Here is a 21937-nt window from a genome sequence, read left to right on the forward strand (position 1 = left end):
AGATTGTGGGTGCAGATTGTGGGTGCAGATTCAGAGTGCAGATTCAGAGTGCAGATTCAGAGTGCAGATTCAGGGTGCAGATTCAGGGTGCAGATTCAGGGTGCAGATTGTGGGTGCAGATTGTGGGTGCAGATTGTGGGTGCAGATTGTGGGTGCAGATTCAGAGTGCAGATTCAGAGTGCAGATTCAGAGTGCAGATTCAGAGTGCAGATTCAGAGTGCAGATTCAGAGAAAACTCAGCAGCACCACCACCATTGCAATGCAATAGGTCTCGTTTTAACGCAAATTTAAGCTATAGGCCTTGTAAATGACAAAGCCTTTTATTTATGTTCCAAAAACCAGAACGCAAAAATAAAGGGCATTATCATTTACAATGCTAATAGTTCAGACTCGCGTTATTGCGAGACCTATTGCATTTCCAATGCTTGTTTAAGCTGAGGTCAGAGGTCAGTTTGAATCCTAAGGCTCTCACTTCGGCTCTGATGGCTACAGATGACCCAAAGAAGGTGAGTGTGTTTTTTAGGATGTGAGAGTAGACAATTAGTCTGTGACCTCTTAATATTCTGTTGTGGTGTTTCATTCGGGTCTCAGTGGTCACCAGGCATTTGATACAGGATTGGTCTACTCTACACATAGGTATGTTTACATGCCATCTGCATAAGAGTGGAAAGGGTAAAAGTAAATGAGGTGCTTGTATATTTTATGCAAAACAGATCAAACATCAACCATCTAGGACTTCACTGTTTTACTACATGATACAGGCGTGGACAAAGTTAGTAAAGGAAAGAAATAAAAAGTTAAGAAAAAAAAGTAGGCACACGTTGCACACTGACTATTTGGGGCCTGTCTCTGATTTTGTGATAAGACCTATGTGCTAATAGATTGCACCACAAACTTTTCATAAACAGGGAGTTGTGTAATGACATGCCGAATGAGAATTAATTAGCCAGGTCACTATTTACGACCCTACTAGCCCCCTTCATTGGCTACTAATACAGGTCGGAAAGGAACATCAGACCTGTTCTATCCATGTGTTCGCATTCCCATTAGATAAACATTTTTTTTAAAGCAACCCATGATTCTTAAGGGAACTGGTGCTGTAAAAAAATCCTCTTTCGGAATGCATTGAGAGGGGTAAACTATGGCCCCTTGGGCAACAGTCGGCTCTAACTGAAGTGACCCCATAGGATTCACAAGGGGGAAACTTCCCAGGCGACACCTTCCCCTTTGGGGACACCTACCCCATTGGAAATAGGTTACCACCTTCTTTGAAATGTTGGTAACCGATTAGTGGTTTCTGTTTACAATTGCTACATATCATTGTGATTAGCAGTTCGGAGGGGGAATCTCTCTCAAGCCCCCTTCGTATTGGGAATAGATCGCAAAACACAGTTTGCAAGTCAGAAATGTGCACAATTGGTTTAGTAAATGCAAAAAACCTTGTGCAGCCGCACACCTCATGATTTCGTAAATCACAGGGTTTGTGATTGAAAAAATGGCTTTGGAAAATTGGTCTTCAGTCTGCGACCATCAGCATATAAGTCTACCAGAAACACAAGATACAGGATTATAGACACAACTAGTATAAAGGGAAAAGCAGAGGTACCCAGAGATACATTTATGGGACACCAGATTTATTAACAGATAAGAAGACTCAGGGCCATATGTATCAACATTCCGTTTTGCGATTCCTAAATAGCGATTTTTAAGGAATCGCTATTTAGAAATCGCAAAATGGTATGTATGTAGGAAATCGCTTCTTTTTAGCGATTCCTTAACATTCCTAAATTGCGATTAGAAAATTGCTAATCGCAAATTTCCCATTCATTTCTATGGGCCCGGAGGCCCATAGAAATGAAGGGATAATTTGCGATTAGCAATTTGCTAATCGCAAATTGTGAATATTTTCCAGGGTGCAGGGGTGTCTCAAGAACACCCTGCTGCACCCCTGAAAATGACATGTGTGCGCATATGGCGCACATGAGCGTCACATGCCACCTTTTGATGTTTAAAAAAATGCTTTTTTAAAAGAATTCGCAACTTAATTTGTGATTCCTTAATGGCATTTTGGAATGTTTTTTCCTTGATACATTGCATTTAAGGAATCGCAAAATTTGCAATTCCTTAAATGCAATCGCAAAATAAGGAATGGCAAATTTAGCGATTCCTTATTTTGCACCAAAAATGTATCATACATACCATTTAGGGAAAATGGGTTCGCAAATGCCGGAATTCTGCGAATTTTGGCGTTTGGGAACCCATTTTGCTTTGATACATATGGCCCAGAGTCCTCTTCCAAGGCGCTGGAACAGTGCAAGAGGGCGCAAAGGTGTCAAACCATTCCTGAGCTGTGCCCGAGTTACTAAGAGAAATTAGACAAGCCATAAAGTAGTTAAAATCAACAGTGTCAGAAGGAAAACAAAAGAAAGATCGTGTAAAACAAGAGTGACAGCTATTGATCGTAGGGTCGTTGAATGAAATTAAATCTAAAAATGCAATGACCAAAACTCAAACCTGACAGTAATGAGGCGTGTTGTGACTGCCTTCAGCGAGAGATGGTAAGGAAGTAACTCAGTGGAGAAATGTTTATCTCGTTGCCATAAATATACTCGAGCATTCGCTGTAATTGACAGTAATCAAATATCACGGAGGTGCACTTTAAAGGGCTCAACAAAAATGATGTAATTTATAGCTTAAATCGGTGTAATAGTGAGATGGCAGGGAGGGAGATTTTAAAAAAGTCTGAAAATACCTGCTTTGCCTTAGAATTGGTTTGAATAAGATCAGAAGCCACTGATTCTGATTGCTCCGATCAAGTGACCTAATTCGAAGACAAAGGCGGAGATATTTTTGTCACAATGCACCGCATCCATCTGCAACACTCTCGCCTCCCCTATGATGGTACAAAATTGTGCAATGCTTTTCTAAATATTGTCTGAAAATTCATGAACATTAGGCTCACATATGCAAAGTTTGGTTGGTAGCATCACATACAACTTTTGTATGTGAGGGGCACCAAGTCTAGAGGCCATATGGAAAGAAAGGCCAGCATGGGAAAGCATAGATGAACTTGTGCACGCTGGTACCTTACCCAGACCTGGGTGCCTCTGCGCTCCTGCGCTTTCCACAAGAAAAGATCTGAAATCAGTGACTCTTTAGGCAGTGTTTAAAGTGGCTCCCAATTCAACACCAGATTTTGGGGCACATGCATCAAGCATTTTACCAGAATGCCTTTTCCGATGCATCAAAGGCGTGGCATTCGCAAAATAGGAAATCACAGTTTTTACGATTGCCTAATTTCAATATGCATTTAGGGAATTGCAATTTGTGATTCCCTAAATGGGATGCATGTAGCATTTCCAAAATGCGACTTTGCATTTAGGAATTGCAAATTGCCATCAATTTCAAATTGATGGTAAGTTATGAATCCTTAGAAAAATGCACAAAAGTGCATTTTTCAAAGTGCACACTTACTTTTTTGGGGGTGCATCAGGGGGGCCTTAGGCCCCCTAGCATACTTGCAATTACATTCGTAATTTGCTATTACCAATTTGGTAATCGCAAACTGCGAATGCATTCCCATTCATTCCTATGGGCCTCTAAGCCCATAGGAATGAATGGGAATGAATTCCCTAATAGCGTGTTAAAGATTCGCACATGCAATATTTGCGATTCTTTCATACATAGGGATTTGCGATTGCCAAATAGAGAATCTTAAAATTCGCTTTTTGGTAATCGTAAAGGATTACCTAGATGCATGGGCCCCTTAGTCATTTATTTCAAGAGCAGATGAATCCATATTTTGATCTCAAACTCACACCACATTTACTTTAGTGGGTTGTTAAGCAAGAGAGACCCTGTTGTTTACAGACACACTGACAATGTTGTTTAAAGGTGCTTGGATGGATCAGCGTGCAGCCTCCTGGGGGACAGACACCTAAGAGCCCCCGTCCATCCTCACAAAGGCTGAGTGATGCCCTCAGACCGTCCATCGACGGCGCTCGATAGGTCTGCGCCGCCCCCGTTCTTGTCTGCAGCTGTCTCCTGCTCACCCACATCTGCCTGACACTTCCTGTCGATGCCCGGTGCCCTGAGAGCTATTCTCTTCACACTTTTCCTGGCACCTTTACGCGCCAGTAGGTGCCCCCCCAGATAACATCTGCTTCACAGATATCCGCTCTTTGTTTGTTGTACTAGAGTTTCAGCCACTTTCACACTTTGTCAGAGTGAAATAAACAGACACCTGGTGAGTGACAACAATTTAACTGCTGTTAAAAAATATAACTCGAAGCACTAATGCAATATTGGAGATGCCATCGGGCACTTGGTCACGTGAGAGTGGCCGAGCATGTTCCCACTCTGCGCATCAGCATTTAAGACAGGTGAAGTTTCTGTTAAACAATAAATGACACTCAGTGCATTAAGTGGCCTGTGGGCCCCGGAAAGATGGCGATGCTAAACAGAAGCCAAGGTGTCATCTCGGCAAGAACATGCAATGTACACTGTCAGGGGATCAGGAAATTGATTTCACGTTGTTGGGCTTTCATCACCTTCAAAGGAAGCCTTCAAGGGAGTGGCCCTGGAACATCTTCAAAGGTCGCCAACAATTTACACATCTGGACACAACCTCTGGATTGGAAAGCAAACCAGATGGCCCAGTTCACGTTCAACTTTAAGGAGGTCAAACTCATGATGGCGCTGGGCTCACAACTTTGGGGCAACCAAAGCTCTTCCACCATCTCCCTTAGGACACCCCTCTCATGGTCATCAGGCCTGGCCCTCGGGCACTGGCGCCCCTCAACATTTTGAACAGTGCCGAGGCTGGGATAGTTACTTAGGATTTGTCAGGGCTGCCTCAAACAACAAAGATCTCCTAGGTAAAGGTTACCTCTCAAAATGTGGAAAACCAAAGAATTGACTCCAACTACACTCATTTGTAGGTGGCCCCACTCTTTCATCATTTTGCTCTAGTTTCCTAAGTAAATACCCATGTTTTATCTTGAAAATTGCCAACAGATTGATTTGGGATTACAATCCTGTTTAGGGTTTTCTCTCCAGACCTTGTCAGCACGGCCTCTAAGGCAGTATTGCCACATTGTGGTGCAGAGCCTTGTTTACCCCAGTGTAATTTTGAAAAATGATAATTAAATATACGAACTGGTGAAGGCACCATAAAGACCACAGCCAGTCTTGAGTCTGTGCATTTGTGCAAGAGAGAGAGTGAAAAGTTAAAGTGCTCGTGAAAGAGGGGAACTGAGAAAGATAATGGTATGAGCAAGAGGAGGTTAAGTGTGTGACAAGGGCAAGAAAATGTGGTTAGCGTGGGAAAAAGAGTAGAAGGATGGAATGGAATGTGTGCTTCTGTCTGTGAGAGGAGAATGTTATTGAGAATGTAAGTGAGTACAGCTGAAATGATAGGAGTGTGTGGGACAGAAAGTAAGGCTTTTGAGAGAAGAGGGTGAGAAGAAGGTGAAACTAGAAGATCTGTGAAAAGAAGATAAGAGAGGAGTGCACGAGATGCAATAGAGAGATGCCTGTCAGGAAGAGCAGTGTGTGTGGGGAGCTTGAGGGATGTGAGAAGGATAAAGGGAGCAGGGTCTCAGAGGATGGACGGAAATGGATACTGAATGCAGTGTGTGAGAGGAGTGTATGTGAGATAGAGAAAGGGGGGTGGAGAGTAAGAAAGAGAAAGTGTGAGGCTCATGCATTTAGGTAAATGAAAAGGATTGATGATAAAAAAGAGATTTCAAGAGAGTAGTTTTGGGAAGAGTGGAGAGTGTCATACTCATCAGAGGAGGGACAATCTTTGAGGAAGAGAATATTAGGTGGATGACCAACCTGCCATCAGCAGGGGGGTCATATTTCCAATACAAACAGAAAAGGTGGTTCCATGAGTAGAGTGGGTAGTAAAGAAAAATGCACAATGAACTAGGGATTGCAGACATTTTTGTGCTGGCCTTATGTGGTGCAGGCGGAGTTTCGATGCCCCTCCGGGACCATAAGCCTTCCTCAGCTAAAGATCTTGGTATCTCACGTCAAGTATTGTGAAACAGTCCCTAATTCGTAGGTCCAGTGATATAAGCGTAAGATGTATTTTCCGATCCAGATGGGGTATCAGTAGCGTCAGCAGTCAAGTCCCTAATCCTGGCCCCCCAGGTGAGTAAGTCGTCTGCCAGTCAGTCAGTCGACACGTCGAGCCCTTCTCATATGGGCTTCTTCCGCCCCAGCCCATTCTGTGATGTCCCTCAGCCATTCAGTTTTCTGGGGAGGTCAGGGGCTCAGCCATCAGATGGCAAAGCATCATTGAGCTAACGTCAAACTGAGTGTTACAAAGCGGCAACTTCGTTTTTTCTTCTTTGTGATGGGAACTAGACCTAACATGCATTGGTTGAGTACTCTGGGGATGGATCAGCCTTTAGCTTTATGCAAATGAAGCAATAACTCATTCTGTTAGGGAATTATTTGAGAGCATGTCCACACGACATGTACAACATCTGCTGGGATATATCTGTGATGGGGACACCTGGAGTCCCTGGTCGGGTTTGGATGAAGGATATATGATGTGTATGAACTTGTACTGAAGCAATTTAAATCTCAAGTTCACCGAAACCTCTCAAACCCCACTGTGGATCCAAACCCATTCGTTAGGAGTGATGGGAAACTCGCAGAACTGGCACCATGCATCTTCAGCCTTTAGAAGAGGTCACGGGCTGTCCGAGTGGGGAGCACAGTATAAGTGTGTTATGAGTCTAGGATCACCTACCCTCGGTAACAATGTGCTGAGTGTCTGTGTAGTTTCTAGGGCTTTAGGGAATCCCGGTCATATCTCTTGTGCGGTGGCTGCTATTTTGGCTTACCTTGCGCCATCCCACTTGTTAGAAATGGGATTTCCGGTTGGCTAAGGCTTGCGCCAAAGCCAGGCAGAAACCACCACTCTAGTCAGGGCAAGGGAGTTACACGCCAAAGATAACCCCTGCTCACCCTCTAGGCAACGTGACGCGAGCAGTAAGGCTTATCCCGGAGGCAATGTAACTTAAGTATTTGCCCACGCACCCCCAGCAACAACATCCCAGGCCCCCCACAAAAGGAACTCCACACAAGGTTAAATATAAAAATAGCCTTTGTATTATACCAAACACATTAGATAAGAAACACACACTTTACAATGTGCCATAGGCACGGGCAGAATTTACAGGGGATTATGTACATGGGACAGGACCACGTGGACCACTGTCAGGAATAGCACTTGGTAGAAATTAGCACTTAGAACATAAGATAATTGTAGCACCAAACAACAAATGTAGCACACAACCAGTAACCACTGGTAAAAGGTAAGTACCACCTACGCAACCCTAACCTCCTTAGGAAAATATCACGCAGGGAACCATGAACTCACTAGTATAACTATACTAGGAAAAACAACCACCTAAGCATAAAAATACATTTAGGGGTGTAGGCAAGAAACTTTCCACATGATGCATAAAAACACATTCAGAGGTGTAGGTAAGAAGGCATTACACATTAGGCAGGTAATCACAAATTGCGCAAATGTCACATAGGGCCAAAAACACGTACCCCACGCAAGGGCACCACACCAGAACTGTCCCCCAGGCCAACTGGCCTCTCAGGGGCTGAAACGCCCTGTGTCCAAAATGTTAGGGCAGGCTGCGCAGGCAACCAGGGAAGAAATGCGCAAGGAACAGGCCTAAACGTAGGAGCTGCCCACTAAGTGCTGGGCAGCTGGAGGACTGAACCTGGCACCAGCGTGCCTCCTGGCTCTTCTTTGGGGCTCTCAATAATAATGGCCAAGCACGTGGGAGCCTCGCAGGCTCTAGTGAACAAAATAGCCCCCTTGGAGCATCGTGGGCGGTGAGGGAACAACTGGGGGCCTCGAGAGCCTCGGGGGCTCGAAATAACGGTGCCCCAGGAGCCTCTAGTGGGCTCTAAAGAAATGTGTGCCCCCGTCATTGGAGTCCCTCTCGGGGGACTCGAAGTCAACAAATGCCCCCTGAGCCTCTCAGGCTCGAAGAAAGAATGCCCCCGGTCGTTGGGAGCTCCGCTCTGGGGATTCCAAATTACAAAATGCGCCTGACGAGGAAGAGCCTCAACAGGCTCTAAATAACCAATGCACTCACACGGAGAGAGCACACTGGGGGGGGCTTTCACCGGAAATGTGCCCCAACACCCCCCTCTGCAACAAACAATCCCGGACCCCACTCACCGGCTCCAGTATGCTGCCGTTCTTCTGTCTCGGGCGTCCTGGCCTGCTGGTCCGGTCCTCTGCTTGGCTTCCCCAGACCGGGGGAAGCGGAAGGAAGAATCGGCCGGTCCCGCTTACGTCGGGCGTCTCGTGCCTGGCTTCCTGCTTCCTGCCACGGAATGCCGCCAATGGCTGCGCGGCCCTTGGTAGGGAGGCGGGCACAGCGCCTCCTAGACCATCTCCGGGCCGGTGGCGGTGATTTTAACACAAAATGAGGGGTGGGCACCCTCGAAACTCACAATAAAAGTAGAAACGGAGTGGGCACCCGTTAAGGCACCAAAAGTCGGCAAATAAGCGGGGTGGGCACTCGTGCCGCCACAACCTCATCAATGGGTTGCACTTCTAGCACGTGGAACTATGCAAGAGCACAACCGTTCACTAGTTGTACAGTTTCCTAGTTTGGGTTCCCTAGTTTAGGTGAGCTTTTGCCGAACAAACATTTATGTTCTCTCTATGTTAAACTCAGACCTATATTAAAAACGTGTGAGCAAGCTAAACATGTTTTACTGGTGTCTTCTTACTATGTTTAGTAAACATGTTTAGCTTGCTCACACGTTTTTAATATAGGTCTGAGTTTAACATAGAGAGAACATAAATGTTTGTTTGGCAAAAGCTCACCTAAACTAGTGAACCCAAACTAGGAAACTGTACAACTAGTGAACGGTTGTGCTCTTGCATAGTTCCACGTGCTAGAAGTGCAACCCATTGATGAAGCAAACCACACCAGGGAGGCGAAGGTTCGTCATCCTACGTAGGTACATGAATGTAATGTAAGTCCTTGGAGGTTCAGTTGTTTCTTCCAAGACTTTTGTCCTGTTTGAACATTTACAAATAGAACATACCTCTCACTCCATCCTTAGTATGTTAGTTACCTGCATTTTACCTGTTCTATATATGTGAAAGAACCATGTGCCTCTGCAACGTGTCTTTTGCTTATTGTGTGTGTTAGTAAAGGTTGCACCTCTGCTGCCTCTGCTGTACCTTCCTTGTGATGTTAAGCTCTGTATTAAACTTTCCACTGCACAAAAGGACAACACAATGCATTGCAAATGCTTGTTTTAGTGAATGTTGTGAATGGAAGAGTGACTGTTGGACCCGGTCCTTTGGGCAGGTTCACCCCGTGACTTTTTGCTTTTTCCTAGCCTGTTTTTGGAACCTGGATTGGTGATTTTAGGCCTCTGCGCACTTTTTCACTGTGGCACAGTGTAAAGTGCGTGTGCTCTCTGTGTATGGATGGTGAGTGACCTGCCCTCCCATAGGAATGAATGGGGAATATGTATGCCCATGGTAGATTCCTGATGCATGGGGAGTGCAGGGTCGAGTTTGATATGTATGAACTCGTGAGAAGGAATGCTGCAGAATGGTATATGCGGCATGGCTGTGTCTAGTCTAGAAGCGCCACTTTTAGAAGTTGGCATAATTGTGTAGTGAGTCTGCTGGCACGTGATTGGCTGATGAGCCTGGGCCTGCTGGTGGATGGACTGTCTGGTGAGTAGGACGGGGTCTGCAGGGCCCTGGAGGAGGGGGGTCTGAGTCAGCCGTAGATGAAAGGCCCCCATCTGCTGTCACGGATGGGAGGGAAGAGCTCTGGGGGTGCCAGGCTGTGCCTGTCAGCCCACCCTGCTGCCTCTCCCTCCGGATGGCCCCCTGTCACCTCTGACCTGAAGCTGACAGGAGAGGGAAACCAGATACACCCAGGGCTTAGGGCTCGCTTACACAAAGACTTCAAAAGACTTCAAAGCCTTTTCTGTGTATAAGAAGGGGCTGTGTTCCCTTTCAATTTGGTCTTGTCTTGTTCTGTTGCTGATGGGAATCTACCCGGGGCGGGTGCTGCCCAGCCCCTGGAGGCTGATGGACTGCTGGGGGACTCTTCCTGACTGTCCCCGTGCCTGCTGCATTGCTTGGAAGACTTTGCTGGTCGATAGAGCTTAGGAGCGCTTTATTTGCCTTTCCTAGCGCCTGGGAGCGCTTTGTCTATTTTTCTAGCGCTTTGGAGCGCTTTATTGCCCCAAGCGCTGGAGAAGCGCTTTATTTGTCTTCACAGCGCTACTTGGCCCCAAGCGCTTAATAGCGCTTCAACTTTTTATGGGGGCTGGTTGTATCGAGGGTGCCACCCCTCGGATCGTGGCTCCCCGCCTGCCTGCCTAAAGAGGAGGGCCGCTGCGCTGCCCGCAGCGACCCGGAAGTGGTCGGCCGGCCGGCCAATCTCAGCGCGGCCGGCCGGAAGTCCCGCCCCCCGCAGTTGGCGGGAAGAGGAAGACGAAGAAGGCTGGAGATGGCGGTGGTGGACGGGGCTCCTCTCGGCTGAGGGAGCCCCAGGGAGACGAGGCGGCCGGTTGGCAGGGCTCCCGTGTGCCGAGGGAGCCCTGCAGAGACAGGAAGTCCGGTCGGCTGAGGCGAGGAGCCGAGAGAGCAGCGCCGGCAAAGGAGAGCCCAGCGGAGGAAGCCGCGTGTGAGGCAGAGCCCCCTCGACCAGCCCGGTGAGTGTTTGAAGGGCTGGGGGTAGGCGGGGGGCTCTGCGGATGGCCGTGCCTGATCGAGGCACTGGACCGCTCCTCTCTGCTTCCCACGATGGGCTGCCGGTGAGTCTGGGCAGAGTGGGGCAGAAGAGAGGAGGGGCGCCGGGGCACGGTGACGGTGTCCGCCCCCCCAGTGGCGCGAGCTCGCGCCTGTTGCCAGTGTGAAGCCACGAGGGCTTCAAGGGCGGCCCCAGTTGGCAGTGGGTCGCCCCAGCGTTTTGCGAGCCCAGAGAGGCTCAAGGGGCCTCATCTTGTTGGGCGAGCCCCGAGGCTCGTAGGGGCATAATGGACTTTGGTGCATCTAGGGCGGCCCCAGTTGGCAGTGGGTCGCCCCGACGTGCGTGAGCCCAGAGAAGCTCAGAGGGGCCATGTTCTGTTTAAGAGCCTGTTTGGCTCCAACGACCCCCACAGTTGTCCTAAGAGCCTGCTAGGCTCAGGGGGCATATTTGTTCAGAGCCTGTGTGGCTCCAACCTTTTGCGCAGTGTTGTTCTAGGGCCATGAGGGCCCCGGCGCAGTTTTGAATCTCCAGCTGCCCAGCAATTAGTGGGCAGCTGCACCGTTTAGGCGCAAGATGGAGAGTGAGTCCCTGAGAGGGATAGAGATGGCACAGAGGTGCCCGGCCAGACTCAGCTGCGCAGCACTTAGTGCCAGCTGCAACGTTTAGGCCCTTGTGAGTGTTCCCAGGGGCCCAGCAAGTAGTGGGCCCCTGCATCGTTTAGGCCCCTGACATTGAGACTCAGGGCGTTCTAGCCCCAACAAGGCCAGTTGGCCTAGGGACTGCCACAGGTGGTGGCTTATGTAGGTTTTGCGCAATTGTATGGTTCTTGTACCTCTGAATGTGATTTCTTGCATCATGTCTTATTCCTGCACCTCTGAATGTTTTTAGACATCATGTGACTATTGTGCTACTGTATTACTCTGGTACCTCTGAATGTAATTTTATTGCATCATGTGCTTTATTCTTAACACCGCTGAATGTGTAGGTTTATGCATTATGTGTTTCTCTTTACTACTCCTCTGAATGTATATTTATGCATCATGGGTAATGTGTCCTTTCTTAGACCCCTAAAACGCTGTGTGCTACTTAGGTGGTTTTCCTTTACTACTCCTCTGAATGTGTTTCATACATCATGGGTAATGTGTTCTTTCTTAGACCCCTAAATGCTGTGTGATACTTAGGTGGTTATTCTTTTAGTACAGGTGGTCCTAGTGAGGTCCTGGTCCCCTGCGCGACAGTCTCCTAAGGGGTTTAGGGTTGCGTAGGTGGTACTTACCTGTCCCCAGTAGTTACTGGGCGTGATCTATAACTGTTACTTGGTGTTACAGTGAAGTTTATATACTTTTATTCTAATTGCTGACAAGTATTTCTATATCTGCAAAGTGTTGATTCAGACAGTGGCCCATGTGGCCCTGTCTTGTAAATAATCCCTTGTGAATATTGCCGTGCCAGTTGGCACAATGTACATGTGTAATTTCTATCTGATATGTTTTGACAATACAAAAGTTATTTTAACATAACCTTGTGTGGAGTCTCTTTTGTGGTGTACCTAGTATGTTGTTGCTGTTGTGCGCTGGCGCAATTGCTTTACACATCGCCTCCGAGTTTAGCCTAGACTGCTCGTGCCAAGCTACCTAGAGGGTGAGCAGGGGTTATCTTGGCGTGTGACTTCCTTGCCCTGACTGGAATGGTGGTTTCGGCCTGGCTTTGGCGTCAGCCTTAGCCTACCCGAAATAGCCGGTTTCCAACAGTGACCCTCTACAAAATATACTAGCAGAGTTTACTTTTAGTTTTATGAGCAAAACAAGCATTTTTTTAATGTATCAGGTGACTTAGTGGAGAAGTGTGGCTCAATGGTTAGAGCGGCAGACCCTGAGGCATAGGTCTAGCCCGGGACCAGGGTTCAATTCCCCGCCTCGGCGGGTCTTGGGCTCAAAATTCCACGGACCTGATAATTCTCGCCTCGGTGCCTATTCCAATCATGGAGTCCCACTGTGCAACTCTGGGCAATAGCTTGATAATCTCCACAACGGCCCCCACAACGCTAAGGATGCCTGGCCTCCACCTTGGGGGTGCCCAGGAGTGGACACCTCACAGGGAAAAGCCAGGAAGGGTTCCACAGCAGTATTTGTACAAGTGCCTTGAGACCCTTGCGGGTGAGTAGTGTGCTATACAAGTATCAATTTACATTTACTTAACAAAAATGGAAACATAGCTGACAAGTGGCTTAATGTCAGCCATGACATCTTAAGCCAGTTCCAGCGTTGTAGCCACCAGCACTTTGCATGCTGGGGTTTTGAGGCCATGATGGCAGCGTTCAAAGCCCCATGATGCCATATGCTGTTGGCTGAAATGCCAAGAATGACGTTGATATTATATGCAGGGCCACTGGAATTATGTAGCAGTTGAGGACCTAAGTACACAACAGGGTCGACAAACTTATGCAACAAGGAAAGGCAAACTATCCAGCATAATGCCGCACAATCTGTAGCAGTCTTATTTCTTTATTTTGACATTGTAGCAACTATTGAAAGTGCCTGGGCAAGATGGTACCACGTTAGTACTGGAGCATCACCTGAATGCAGCAATCAGTAACTGAAACAAGACCGGTGAAACTTTACAAAGGACCTGCCTCTGCTCAGAAGTATGTGTAGTTTAAAAATGTCTGATCAATTTGAGCTAGAAACAAAATGCATAAAAAAATCTTCAAATTATGCCTCAGATGGTATATTAAATAGCAAATGAAGAATATACATGATTATGTGGAACATGCTGCAACCACCGAAATACATAATTCCAGTAGCCCTGATTATATGTCATATAGCATATGTCAGACTTCTGAAATTTCAATTGTCAGACTTCTAAAAGGCAAAATAAAATGTAGTTGCTGACTTTCTGCCATTGTTTAGGTCTCGCCTGAGACAGCGCATGATAGACATTTTGTTAGCTTGAAGGGGGCTTAGAGACTGCTCATTTTATTACTTCTCTTTGGTTAGCCCATGTCAGCTTTACTTCCTCTTCATGTATTTATCCCTCCCTGAGAGCATGGCCCAAGTACTGTTTCTGTGCCCAGCGAGTATTCTTCTGCGGCCCGTGCTTTGTGTCCGGGGCTATTTTTTCTTTTACCACTCCATAAGAATGCATATGCTTGCAGACCCTCTCCCTCCCATCCTTCTTCACCCTCTCAAACTCCTTATGTTCCTTGCTGTCTCCCACCCTCCTGTGTATCAATCAATCAATCAATCACAAGATTTGTAAAGTGCACTACTTACCTGCGAGGGTCTCAAGGCGCTGAGGGAGAGGAGGGGGGTTGCCACTACTGGTCGAATTTCCAGGTCTTGAGTCATCTTCTGAAGGTCAGCAGGTCTTGGGTCTGTCGTAGGTTGAGGGAAAGGGTGTTCCAGATCTTGGCGGCGCTCTGGGAGAAGGATCTGCCTCCAGTGGTGGTTCTCCGGATGCGCGGGACGGTGGCCAGGGAGAGGTCGGCGGAGCTGAGGTGACGGTTGGGAACGTAGAAGGAGAGTCGACTGTTGAGATAGGCTGGGCCGGTCTTGTGGAGTGACTTGTGTACGTGGATCAGGAGTTTGAAGGAGATTCTGATGTTGACGGGGAGCCAGTGCAGGTTTTTCAGGTTGCGGGGGGTGACGTGGCTGTGGCGTGGAATGTCGAGGATCAGGCGTGCAGAGGCGTTTTGGATTCTTTGCAGTCGTTTGATGAGCTTGGTCGGGGCTCCTGCGTAGAGGGCGTTTCCGTAGTCAAGTCTGCTGCTGACGAGGGCCTGGGTGACTGTTCTACTTGTGACTGTCAGGATCCACCTGTAGATCTTGCGGAGCATGCAGAGGGTGTTAAAGCAGGAGGAGAGACTGCGTTGACTTGCTTGGTCATGGTGAGCGTTGAGTCAAGGATGACTCCCAGGTTGCGTGCATGGACGGTTGGTGTCGGGGGAACCCCTAGGGACGAGGGCCACCAGGAGTCATCCCAGGCTGATGGGTTGGAGCCGAGGATGAGGATCTCCGTCTTGTCTGTGTTCAGCTTAAGTCAGCTGCACTTCATCCAGTCGGCGACTGCTTTCACTCCTTCGTGGAGGTTGGATTTGTCGGTGAGGGGGTCCTTGATGAGGAAGAGGATCAGTTGAGCGTCGTCAGCATAGGAGATTATGTTGAGGTCGTGCTGTCGGGCGATGCATGCGTGTGGAGCCATGTAGATGTTGAACAGTGTCGGGCTGAGGGAAGATCCCTGGGGTACGCCACAGATGATCTCGGAGGCTTCGGATTGGAAAGGGGGAGGCGGATGCTCTGGGTTCTGCCGGAGAGGAAGGAGGTGGTCCAATCCAGGGCCTTGTCTCGGATCCCTGCGTCGTGGAGGCGTGTGCCTAGTGTGCAGTGGCAGACAGTGTCAAAGGCGGCGGAGAGGTCCAGGAGGATGAGGGCCGCAGTCTCGCCGTTGTCCAGCAGGATCCTGATATCGTCTGTGGCGGTGATGAGGGCGGTCTTGGTGCTGTGGTTGCTGCGGAATTCTGACTGTGAAGGGGCCAGGATACTGTTATCTTTGAGTTAGCGGGTGAGCTGTCTGGTGACGATCTTCTCGATAACCTTAGCTGGGAATGGAAGCAGAGAGATGGGCCGGAAGTTCTTGAGGTCGCTCGCGTCAGCCTTGGGTTTTTTGAGTAGGGCGATGATCTTGCCGTGTTTCCAGCTCTCTAGGAAGGTCGCGGTCTCGAAGGAGAGGTTGATGACGTTGCGCAGGTAGGGTGCGATGGAGCTGCCGGCTTTGTTGAAGATGTGGTGTGGAAAAGGGTCTGATGGGGAGCCGGAGTGGCTTGTGCCCATGGTCTTGATTGTGTCCTTGGTGTTCACGTTGACCCAGGCTGTCAGGGGGTCGTGGTTGACGGGGTGTGGCGGGTCTGATGTGTAGGGCCTTTTGGGTTCATCCGGGAGTCGAAGCTGTCGTGGATGTCGGCGATCTTGCGGTGGAAGAAGGTGGCAAGGGAATCACACGGGGTTTGCGTCGGCGAGATGTCGTTGGCGTTGGAACTGGGGTTGGAGAGTTCCTTCACAATGATGAAGAGCTCCTTGCTGTTGTGTGTGTTGTTGTCGAGGCGGTCTTTGAAGGAGGTCCTCTTGGCAGACCTGATGAGGTGATGGTGGTTGCGGATGGCGTCTTTGTGGGCTATGCGGCTGTCAGGTGTCTTCTCGTTGTGCCATTTGTTCTCCAGTTTCTGGCAGGTGCGCTTGGATGCTAGGAGTTCCGGAGTAAACCAGCTGGCTCTCTTGCTGGTGTTTTTGTAGGTTGTTTTTTTCAGCGGGGCTAAGGTGTTGGCGCAGTTGTCCATCCATCGTCTGAGATTGCGGGCATCGTCGTCGAGGTTGGAGGGGTCGGTGGGTGGGCTGAGGGCAAGGTTTGTCTGGAGTGTATACAACATTGCTTGCCCCTCCTGCCCCACATCATTGCTTGCCCCAGTGTTTAATATGTAACAACATAAGTGCCAGGGCCACTTCAGCTTACACCACTATTTGTTCCTGCCAGAGCTGCCAAAGACAGTGCCAACACAACTACTAACTATCACACTCTCACAATTGTGACAATTCAGACTATTCCAGGCCCCCAAAGTTATAGGAATGATTTGGGTGGCAGGTATTGTTCATGCGTAATGTATATTAGATCAGTGAACATCATCTGTTATGCTCATCTCTAAATTAGACAAATAGCGCCAGCATGTTGAAGGCTGTCATAATTGCCGATGTTGGCAATTAAGTGCCTGTGCTGACCACTGGCTCATATTAAGCACTATCCCCCTCCCACATTTTTGCCCTATTGTTGTTGCTTGCCCCATTGTTACTGCACATGTTCTCCACTCCTGGTTTCTGCCCTTTACGCATTTTTGCTTGCTTCGTAGTTGTCTGCCCGACTCCCCTCCCGTATTGTTGCCACACACTGTGGCCCCTGTCACCTTCCTCCCTGCCCTGTCATTACTTTCTCTGTTGTAGCTTGCCTCATACCCTCCCCCTCCTGCATTGCTGCTTGACCTGTTCCCACTGCCCCATGCCCCCATCCCCTGTCTTTGCTTGCCCCGTTACTCCGCTGCCCTGTTGTTGTTTGCACCATACCCCCTGACTCCATCCGCCCTAGTTTCTACTCAGTCCCTCCCACCAGAAAAAAAGCGATATGATGAAGCCAGCACTGGCAGCATCATAGTACTTTACCCCCTAACTTTTAGCCATGCTGCAATGTTTTAAAACCACAGCTTTGTCAATGCTTCTTTTTGTAAGGAACCAAGGGGCATATTACCAACAACCAGCGATAATTATCGCTGTGTTGGCTTAGCGGCAATATTATTATCTCCGACCTCTGCCGATTTTTATCGCAGATAAACCTTGCTATTATCAAGGTTTATCTCAAAAGCGATAAAAATCGGCCGTAATGCATAAATATCGCTGAAAAGTCAGCGATATTTATGCATTACCTTGCTAATGCTCTTAGCCATGTTATCCACCCACCATTGGATAACATGGCTAAGAACTGCTCTGGGCAGGCGTTAGCTTTTGGAGATATTCGCGCTTAGCGCGAATATTTCCAAAACTACGCCTTTGTAGGTAATAGGAGATAGCGATGTTAGCGACTGTTTACAGTTGATAACATCTTGGCACGCACTTTGCATGTTATTAGCGATAAATATCGCTGACATGCAAAGTGGGCCCCAAGATGATCGCTATCTCCTACTAGCTGTCGCTAACTGGTGTTAGCAACAGCTAGGTAATAGGGCGATAAAATTATCGCCGCTTTAGCGGGAAAAATTCCCGCTAAAGCGGCGATAAGGCCCTTGGTAATATGCCCCCAAGGATTAAACCTCCCAGTGGATGAGAGGGCAGATAAAGCCTTTCAAAAGCAGAATAGAAAATCTCACTGCTCATGTCCAAACATTAACACCACCGGGATGTGTTAAAAACAGAACAATACTAGCAGCACCAGCTAATGTTTTTGAAAAGACACTGAGAATAGGATAACAATGTGCTGACTACACTCTTCTGAGCCCATCCTCAGCCTAGAGGTGGGTGTGATTAGGTGAAGTGGCTGGAATAAGCCCTGCCATGAACAAGTGCAGCACGTGCTGTAGGCGTGGCCCCGCGAGGGCCACCAGTGCTTCCGGACACTGACTCTCCATACCATCCGTTACCCAGAGAATTTCACATGAATCTGAATCTGAAGCGCTTTACAGAGGTCCTTTTCATGTGGTGCTTGCATCACTTCTTGTTAAGATTAAAATAATGTCTTGGTACTAGCTGAGCCTTTTTTTTAGTATATATTTGTTTATATATTTCTTTTTCCCCAAGTGACCCTTTGTTTTCCTTTCTCCCTCTAGTGCAGCACTGGGATGCCCCCGGGTAACCATGCGCTTTATAAAACCGGTTACATTACACATTACATATATTTGTTAATTAAAGTAGCAAAGAACCCGTGTGCATTTTGGTGGCAGAAATCAAGAAAAAGGCCATCAACAGAAAAAGGCAGATATAAACCAAGACAAATTGAAGAGATCTATCTTCAGGGACAGACTGGACACAGGGTGGTCTGTTAAATGGCAAGGTCATTTCAGTGCATAGGGAGCAGGTGGCAGAAATGTCCTTCACCACAATGGGTGCACTTCAAACAATGAATTACTGGAATACAAAAGCACTGGTTCTCAATAGTCTTGCGGGGACAAACATAGCCACTGGGCTGCATAAAAATAAGGGCCTATTATCCAGTACATAGGGACTTGACAATAGGGGTGGATGATGTATCCCGCTCCGCTGGTGGAACTGGCAGAATTTTGACCGCTCCGCGTTACGCATGTAACCCGGAGGTACGGCCAAATTCCACCAATTGCCACGTGGTGGTGTTTTTTTCCTCATGCGGGGCTCGAAAACAGTGAGGTTGAGCCTAATTTTCAGTTGCTAGGAAGGCACCCAGACAAAGTTCTCCAGCACAGTTGGTCACTGGCCATCCTGTCCGTTTGCGTTCAGAAAGCTGCCGCTCGAGTAGAAAATCAACTCAAGAAGCTGCACCCTCTGGCACGACCAGCGGTGCAGTTCATGCTGGTTTCTGAGCGCGGATCACACTCCCGTCGCAAAATCACAGCACAAGCAGCGTGACGTACCTATTTTCACCCATTCGCAGAATTTAGTTGAATTTCACTGAGAGTTTATGTTACTCCATGAAATTCAGAGGTGTGAAACTCCGCGAGTTTCGCCTAGGCCTCCTTGAAAAGAATGAGCTACTTTTCTTGAAGCCAATGTGCAGGGTAATGCACCCTGGAGAGAAGGTCACACTTTGAAGATTCTCTTCCACTACACATCCTGTCCTCTTTTTCCTTTTTCTCTTTTCCCACTTTTGTTTCCTCCCTTCGTGGGTAATACATGATACCACCAATGATGACATACGCCATGATCGTGACTGCCTATCTATTGTACACGTGGCCAACCATGCCAACGATACGCCTATTGTAACCCCAACTGCGTTTAATGACACCAGTATTGCCTTCACTATATCTGTACTGTATATAAAAAAAATTCTAATAAAACCCTTTGAAAACAAAAAAAAAAAAAGAAAAAAAAATGCTGCTCCATTCGAGTTAACGATACACAATCTACATCCACGCCCCATTGGCTGTACCTTTTCTATTATTAATAAGGCTCCGGTTTTATGGTATTTGTTTTGCATTTTAGTCTGCATTTAGCCATATTTATTTTTTGGTCATTTTATCTGTATTTATCCATATTTATTGTGTGCTTAATGTAAAAAATACAGCTCCAAAGGGTATATTTCAGCTTCAGCACTCAACCGACGCACGCCACGACCGAACCACCGCCCCCCACCACCACCCTCCGCGCCTGGACGCCGATCAGCACCGAAGACACCGTCCGCATGATGAACTCCATCCACTCCGGATCTCCAACCGACCCCTGCCCTCACCACGTCTTCAACAAGGCCGACGCTGTCATCGCACCCCACCTGCGGGACATCATCAACACCTCATTCGACACCGCCACCTTCCCGGAGAGCTGGAAGCACGCCGAACTCAGCGCCCTACTCAAGAAACCTACCGCGGACCCCACCGAACTCAAGAATTACCGCCCCATCTCGCTCCTCCCGTTTCCAGCCAAAGTCATCGAGAAGATCGTCAACAAACAGCTGGCCACCTTCCTCGAGACGAATGGATCCCTCGACCCCTCACAGTCTGGCTTCCGAGCCAACCACAGCACCGAGACCACCCTCATCGCTGCCACTGATGACATCCGAGCCCTGATGGACAACGGAGAAACAGCGGCCCTCATCCTCCTAGACCTCTCCGCGGCTTTCGACACTGTCTGCCACTGCACCCTAGTGCAGCGCCTCAGCAACGTCGGAATCCACAAGAAGGCACTGGAATGGATCATCTCCTTCCTCGACGGAAGAACACAGAGAGTCCGTCTACCACCGTACAAGTCAGAGGCCACCGGAGTCATCTGCGGCGTCCCTCAAGGATCCTCGCTGAGCCCCACCCTCTTCAACGTCTACATGAGCCCCCTCGCGGCCATCGCACGCCAACACAACCTCAACATCATCTCCTACGCCGACGACACCCAGCTGATTCTCTCCCTCACCAACGACCCCGCCACCGCCAGAGCCAACCTTCACGAAGGGATGAAAGACGTAGCCGAGTGGATGACAACCAGCCGCCTGAAACTGAACTCAGACAAGACGGAAGTCCTCATCCTGGGCTCCTCGCCCTCCGCCTGGGACGACTCCTGGTGGCCCCCCGCCCTGGGCACCGCACCCAAACCGACAGACCACGCACACAACCTGGGCTTCATCCTGGACTCCTCCCTCTCCATGACCAGACAAGTCAACGCCGTCTCCTCGTCCTGTTTCAACATCCTGCGCATGCTACGTAAGATCTTCCGGTGGATCCCCACCGAAACCAGGAAGACGGTCACCCAGGCCCTCGTCACCAGCCGTCTGGACTACGGCAACGCCCTCTACGCCGGAACCACCGCCAAGCTCCAGAAGAGACTCCAGCGTATCCAGAACGCCTCGGCGAGACTCATCCTCGACGTCCCCAGACGAAGCCACATCTCCAGACACCTGAGAGACCTGCACTGGCTCCCGATCAACAAAAGAATCACCTTCCAGCTCCTCACCCACGCACACAAAGCCCTACTCAACCAAGGCCCAGGATACCTCAACAGCCGCCTCAACTTCTACGCTCCCAAACGCCACCTCCGATCGACCAACCACGCCCTCGCCGCCGTCCCCCGCATCCGAAGAGCGACAACAGGAGGAAAGTCCTTTTCCTACCTGGCCGCCAAGACCTGGAACTCCCTTCCGACCCACCTCCGCCTGACCCAGGACCACCTCTCCTTCAGGAAGAAGCTCAAGACCTGGCTGTTCGAGCAGTAGCAGCACCCCCCCCCTAGCACCTTGAGACCCTCCGGGTGAGTAGTGCGCTCTATAAATGTCTTTGATTGATTGATTGATTGATTGATTTCCACATTTATTTAACCAACAAAAGTTTACTTGTGTATAATTGTCCAATGGATTTTAGATGTTTACCGTACAATACAGTAATTTGCAACCACTTGCATCATAGAACAGATTTAACAGCTATACTGTCGCAGTTATTTAAGCTTTACTAGATTATTCATTTTTTTCACCTCCCCTTCCAATCAATCTTCACAGCTCTTAACCTAGCACTCACGATTGATAGTCGTGAGTATCGTCCAAAAAAATACGCATTTATAATCTATAGATTTATATAGCGCAGTTTATCCCCCGTGAGGGTGTCAAGACGCTGTCCATGGGCACGGGGAGATTAAGGGCTAGATGTAGGTAAATTAAGGGCTAGATGTAGGTAAATTAGATTGCCCCCGGATCGGCTCAGCTGAAATACGACATGGAACTCCTACAGCTTAAACAGTTGGTCGAGGGTCCTACGCACTCAGCAGGGCACACCCTGGATCTCCTCTTTACGAATATTGAGTCGACCATTATGAATGAAATCCTCCCCCTGTCCTGGTCTGACCACTCCATGATATCCTTCTCATTCAAACTCCCCGGTAAACCCATGAATCCCAAATTCACCTCACCCATTACCAACAGAGCTTGGAGACTCATTAATGACTCCAACTTTCATAACCATT

General features: G+C 48.6%; 1 pseudogene; it reads right to left on the minus strand.

Moving 5' to 3' along the window:
- Positions 1-19203, minus strand: part of LOC144784192 (translationally-controlled tumor protein homolog) — a 30789-nt pseudogene extending 11586 nt beyond the window's left edge.
- Positions 19204-21937: the final 2734 nt, after the last annotated feature.

This window comes from Lissotriton helveticus, chromosome 10, assembly GCF_964261635.1.
Source record: "Lissotriton helveticus chromosome 10, aLisHel1.1, whole genome shotgun sequence".
NCBI lineage: Eukaryota > Metazoa > Chordata > Amphibia > Caudata > Salamandridae > Lissotriton > Lissotriton helveticus.